Raw genomic sequence first — 6,561 nt, 5'->3', positions numbered from 1 at the left:
GCTGCCGGGCCACCAGAACACAATGACTGCCGTCACACAATCCCCCAAACCTCTCCCCTGGGCAGCTTTTTTCCACTTCTTTTTGTCTTTTTTTTTTTTTTTTTTCCTTGTAGCTTATTTTGATTTTCAATATTTTACGCTAGGACATGAAGAGAAGATGTTTTAAACCAAATAATTTAGACTTTACTAAAAATGATTGGCTCTACCAGAGAGTCTGAATGTACTAACAAGGCACTGGCCATGGAAAATGGTGAGAAAAGAAGATACACTGTGTGCACGTATCAGCTCTCTGGGATGAGTGCTATCATTATGTACAGTACTGCAGACATGTACCGATAAAAATTTAAAGAAATAAATAGGTGTTGAGAAATTAAGTCACCCTTGATTCCTACGAACGCTTTAGAAAGAATATACTTCCCAGGGTCAATAATTTCTTTTACCTTTGAGGCTGTCCTGTGTGCAGCCATGAAGCACCCTAAAACTTTTCATGAACTGATTTATCACCCAACAAAACGAAGAAGGGAATATTAGTCCTCAATTACCAATGAAGAAACTGAGTCACAGAAAAGCTAAATAGCAGCCCAGAAGTGTCTAGGGGGTGATCTGAACCCAGGAACTGAGACACCCACAGACTGCGCTGCCTGTCCGAGACCTGGAAATCCAGCCTAGATTTTCTCCCCAGTGATGAGGAAAGGGTTCTGGCTGACACGTTTTTTGCCACAGCCTGTGCGTCTGACTCTCACATTGAATGATCCTCGCGAGAAGAATGTTTGCCACGCAAGATGACACGCAGAGGGCCAGCGAGATGGAGTAAGAAGAATTCACCAAAGCGAGGAGGACATGAAGAAAGATAAGAGTTCATTCAGGACAGAGTATACTGTGGGGGGGGGGCAGCGGGCAATTCCAAGAGAGGAATCAGGGTGAGAAACCGGGGTTTGTAAGAGCTGGAGGACGTGGGAAGCAAGGGTGAGATGTGAGGAAGATCTCTTTCCCACTCATCTGGCTTCTGCAAATGTACGGGCACCTGCACTGGGGCTGAAATTATATTCTAAAGTTGCAGTCTGCCAAGACCATTTCCTCCAGCTTCACAGAAAGCTTTAATTTCCAATAAAGAGAACGGCACACATTAGCTTTCAGGGAAGACCCATCAGGGCTCATTAGGAGAGCTGAATGGGCCTGAAATCAAAGGTTTGTTTTCATCGTGTGTCATCTGGGTGAGTGTTATGATGTTATCTTTTTTTCATTAGTGAATGTTTGTAGTACATAATGTTCACTTTCCTCATGTGGATGTTTATAGTAGCACAATTCATAACAGTTTAGCTAAAGCCTGAAAGCAGGCTATGTGTTCATCAACGGACGAGTGGATACAGTAAATATGGTATTTATACACAATGGAGTACTATGCTGCCAAAAAGAAGGATAAACTTCAGTGATTTATAGGGAAATGGATGCACTTTAAGACCATAATGTTAAGTTTTATTATCTTTCCAGTTGTCTTATCTTACAACTGCTCAGTACAGAGCTGGACAAGAGAAATTCTGCTGCTAATAGGCAGTCATTGCAGTGCTGCTGAACTTTAAACATAATCCCATAAGGTGTTCCAAATGTCTGTTTGAAAAATCATTTTCTATCTTGATAGGTGTGCTTCTAAGAAAATGTGGACAGGCACATTTTCCTAAATATATTTCTTCTAAAAAGAGGCAATTATTAATGCTACAGTGCGACACAGTGTGTCTTAACTTTTTAAAAATTAAATAATCTAGGTGAAAACTGTAAATAACTTTAATCTGATTTATGTAGAAGCCTTTAGTTGGACCAAATGAAAGGCCAAAAATTACTATAAAAGGAATCATTCTTATTCAAATTTACTTTCTAAATCTACCTACAACTCTAATCATTTGAGTGTCATATTTTATATGCTTTCTTCATTGAAAAATATATGCAGTTTATTACAGATGGATTGCTTTTTAATTACCATATACAACTCAATAATTAAATCCATTTTGCCCCAATTTTCAAAAAAAAATAGAGTATTTTTAAGGCACTATAGCTCAATTTTTTTCCAACTCTTAATTCATGCCACACACTGGTATTGGAGGGCAATAACTTTCTCATCTCTCACTAGAAACCCACCTCACCGCCCTTGTGCTTTCATTTACAGCGCCGACTATCCAGGATCACTGTAAGCAAAAGCATCATTTTTGAAATTCCAGAAATCATAAAAATAACCCTGAAGATTTGAGGGGTAAAAATTATACCCATGAGACAAAAATGATAACTCACAACATTTTGCTCAAGGCAAGCACGCAGGAAAAGGTTTTGCTTTTCTTGATGCTTTTCATCTGTCATCCAGTGCTGAAAACATCCTTTTTTTCCCCCCCTCTTGGAGTTATCATTTCTGTCAGAATTTTAAATATTTCTTTGATGTGTTCACAGCTAGGATATCGAGGGCGGTAGGCAGGCCGACGGGGACCAGCAGTGTTCTGACTGGCTGTCTGCGGTCGCCTCCCCAGGAAGGATGGGAAGTACAGACCACACAGCCTCTGCCCCTGCTTGCTGTCACCCGCTGTACCCGCTGCAAACGCCATCTTCACATCTGTGCTCCACAAGGAGCTTTATTTGTGCTCGAAGCTTCTGCCGAAGGCACAGACAGAAATTCCCAGGGAAAAAAAAAGCTCTGACTCTTGGAAGCTGGACCACCGAAGCGCGTTCTCCACCTCCTGTCCCTAAATGGGGCCACGGTGCCCAGGTTTGATCCACCCTGAGTTCCTGCACAGCAGCCAGCTGGGGGCTCATTACAGCAAAGTGGGGTTGCCAGAGGCAGGTGGGGCCGGGAATGTAGGACATCAGCTAGTTGTGAGGATTTCTTGGAACCCACAGAAGTTCTCAAGGATTTGTCCCTTCTACAAGTCTCACAGACACAGTGGGAGGCATTAAAACCCTAGGATCCCCACCCCACCCCCAAGAGAATTTACAGAATATGTTTGTGTATCCCACACCCAAGTGCTGAGCACTGTGCCAGGAGCAGAGAACCGTCGCTGTGCTTCACTCCGGAGGAGCTCCCGAAATGATGGCAGCAGAGCCATGACTCAGGGCACTGTGAGATGCCATGGAGACCCCAGGAGGAGCCACTGGGGATGGCATGGGGAGCCCCGCGGGAGGAGAGATGCCCCTGTCCTCCTGACACATGGGAAGCAGTGAGTTGGGCGGGTGAGGAGGCTGGGCTGAAGAACAGGAGGCTGACGGGAAGAGGACGGGGACCAATGAGGAGGTGCGAGCAGCTCCAGATGGCTGGGCGTGACCGCGGGGCAGGTGAGAGAGGCCAGAAGGCAGCCAGAGGCCTGGTCAAGAGAGGCCTTACGTGTCCCAGGAGGAAGTCTGACGTGTGTGTGTGTGTGTGTGTGTGTGTGTGTGTGTGTGTGTTTTACGAGCAGTTGAACAGCTCGGGGCATTCACACTGAGCTACACCTCTAGCCTATTTCTTTTTGTCAATTTTGAGACAGAGTCTCATTAAGTTGCACAGGCTTGGCTTGAACTTCAGTCCTCCTGCCTCAGCCTCCCAGAGTGCTGGAATGGCAGGCCTGTACCGCTAGGCTAGTTTTGGCTTTTATTCAACACAACCACAGAAAAGGCAGCTGGGAAAAGGAAGCAGTGCTTTGCGGAATCGTGGACAGGAGCAGCGTGTGGAAACCCCCAGACCGGCTCATCAGAGGGCGGGGCTCAGGGAGACGGCAGCGGCGGGCAGCCCACACGGTGCTCTTCCAGGGGTCTGGGTGGGGCTGTCACCCCCAGGTACACAGAGCAGGAGGAACGGGGCAGTGGGGCGTGCGGGTGGGGAGCACAGCGAGGACACGTGGAGAAGACATCTGCCTGCGACACCAGACTGCAGGTGACCTGTAGCAGGTTCCAAACAGCGCAGCGAAGGCGGCGGCAGTGGCGCAGCCAGCGGGTGTGTACTGGGGAGCCATGGGAATGGCCATGACCACCCGGAAAGGGAACACAGGGTGCACCCGGGACAGGGGAGAGCCCAGGACCCCGGGGGGATGCAGTGTAAGGGACGAGTGACGCCAAGAGGAAAGCAGAGGGGGAAGACGTCACCCCACCCGCTGGAGGGACAAGATCTCAGGACGTGGCTCCGGCTGGGGGCTGTCACTTAGTGTGACTCTATCTTCTCCATCATGCAGGCTCCGAGAGGGAAGCTGCCAGGAGCAGACCCCAGAGCCCCGTGACCTCGGCTTTCCTGGTTCCCCAAACATCACTCTGGTGCGGTGTTGGACTCTCCACAGCTGCACAGGGCTGCGCGTCCAGAGCCCGGGGCTGCGCCTGCGGAGCAGGGCGGGAAGGACCGCCCGGTGCTTGCTGGGTAGCTCCCCACCACTCCAGCTCCGGAGCTGGGCCTGCCAAGGGCCGCACACTGCCGTGGGTGGAGGGCTCCCTGCTGCTCCCAAAGGGTGGGAGCTCCAGGGAGGCTGAGCAGCTTCCCAGCACTACCAGCTTGTTGTTGACAGAGCTTGGACTTCTGGGTTTTCGACAGAGCTTCTCTGCCCTTCCTAAGGGAACAACAGGCAGCAGCTGTAGCTACTCAGCGGGGCCCTCAAAGGTCAGGTCGCACAGAAAGGAAAAAGGAGAGGATGGGGTTATTCACCGCCCTTAGCACATTGCTCACGCCCCATGCTTTGGGTCCCACTGGCTAATTGTGCTTTTCTACTTAGCCACCCCCCGGCTCTGCACACACACACACACACACACACAAACACACTTGGGTCACAGCTCTTGGTTCTCCGGAGATTTGGCAGGAATCGTAGCAGGACTGCACATCCAGGCTGGTCTGGGGCAGAGGCGGGGAGGGAGGAAGTGGCCACACTGAGCTGCTTCTCCGAACCGCTGTGATTCTTAGCTGAGTGCCTCTCTCCCGTTCCCCGAGGACACCTCCTGCTTACCCCAAACAATGCTATCACGCTCTTATTAAATCGCCATCTGTTTCCCCTTTGCCAGGACAATGCAGCCCAGGAGCAGCGTGTGAGCTGATCCTCACTGGGGATTTCACAGGGACGCACAAAGGGGGGATGTTTCCTCCTGGCTTTGGTGCGGTCTCTGCGAGCCTCCTTTCCCACGCTCTGGCCTTGGGCCCTTCCCCCTCCCCCGGCTGCGGGCATCCAGGGGGCCTCGGGATTCCTCATGTGGTTTCATCATCCATTGAAGAGAAGACGTCACCGTGGTAATGACTGACCTTACTCTCCGACTGGAGCACGTCTCACAGAGGTGCAAAGACCACAGAGGGCCTTCCAGCTCTCAGCTCAACTCAAGAGTTTACATTTCAAGTTATTTTACCCTCCAGGAAAAAAATCCAGTAAATTACTGTACATTATATTCACGGGTTGCCGTGAAATAAAGTAGTGCACATCTCATGGGTTGCTATGAAATAAATGTGTCTATTATTTTCATGGGATACTAAGCAGGGATAAAGTCAGCAATGAAAGAACTTTCAAGGACTGGATTTAGCAATACCTAATACGACTGGAGAGATACATGTCCTGGCCCTGCCAGGGTAAGTCTGGAGAAACCCTCCCCATGAGCACAGCAGAAGACAGGCCCAAGAGTATTTATAAATGTGGAAAAGGGGGGGCGGAGGTGGGGCTACCAGTCACACCATCTTCTCACAGTAACGCCCTCTGTGTGAAGGGAAATGAAGGAATCTCACAAGCAAAATGTGGAGTGTAAATAGCAAGTTGTGGGAAATACATCCTGAATTCTACCACTGATAGTAAAATGTGGAAAAATGCGGAGACTGTCCAGTGGGTACAGACATAAACCTCAAGGGTCAGAGGATGAGGCAATGCATGCAAATGAGACAGACCAGATTCAAGGAGATGGTCACTTCAGCTGCATTAGGAACGCAATCCACATATTGAAAAATCCTTATTAAGCTGGACAGAAAGTTCATGTTCACTCATTTTATTCTCTTTTAGACCTTTCCAAAGTATCTCACCATCATTTTTATGAGTGAGATCTACTTGATGCAGAGCTAGAAAAATAGCTCCACTTCAGTGTTCACTAAAACAAAACAAAACAAAAAATATGGAGCGTTATGGTTCACTTTCTATGAAACTATCCATGTGCGTGTTTCTGTCTCCTTCTCGTCCCTGGGACAAAATACCTGACAGCGTGTAACTTAAAGGGGAGGTTGATTTTGGCTCATGGTTCCAGCCCTTGGGCAGCTGACTCCGAGGCAGAAACATGGTGGCAGAGGGGCCTGGAAGAGGGAAATGTGCTCAACCCACAGTTGGCAGCCAGAAAGCAGAGAGAAAGCAGAGAGAGAAAGAAGAAGTAGAGAGAGGGACACAGCCTTCCAGGGAATGCAGCTCATTGTCTGCCTCTTCAAACCAAGTCCCTAACACTAGAGAGCCCTTCCCGGTCTTCTTCTCGGCCCAGGAAGTTTATATTTATAATCCCATGAAAAGTTATTGGAATCCTAGCATGTTAATTCCAATCTGCACTTCCAGTGCAACCCATGGTAAGAAGAAAGACACTAAGGCATATCTGTAATTATGGGGAGCCAAG

The 6,561-nt window shown here is 48.7% G+C and overlaps 1 long non-coding RNA gene across 1 annotated transcript; it reads left to right on the top strand.

The window, feature by feature from the left end:
• The first annotated feature begins 3,541 nt into the window (after positions 1-3,541).
• On the top strand, positions 3,542-5,397 carry LOC106149775. Its single transcript, XR_001236147.1, has 3 exons — positions 3,542-3,949; positions 4,185-4,600; positions 4,996-5,397. It is a non-coding gene; the product is annotated as an uncharacterized LOC106149775 (long non-coding RNA).
• The last annotated feature ends 1,164 nt before the right edge of the window (positions 5,398-6,561 follow it).

The sequence above is a fragment of the Chinchilla lanigera genome, unplaced genomic scaffold (assembly GCF_000276665.1).
Source record: "Chinchilla lanigera isolate Chin_1 unplaced genomic scaffold, ChiLan1.0 scaffold00052, whole genome shotgun sequence".
Classification (NCBI taxonomy): Eukaryota; Metazoa; Chordata; class Mammalia; order Rodentia; family Chinchillidae; genus Chinchilla; species Chinchilla lanigera.
Note: the sequence above shows the minus strand (reverse complement) of the source record. Positions and strands in the feature narration are given on the sequence as shown.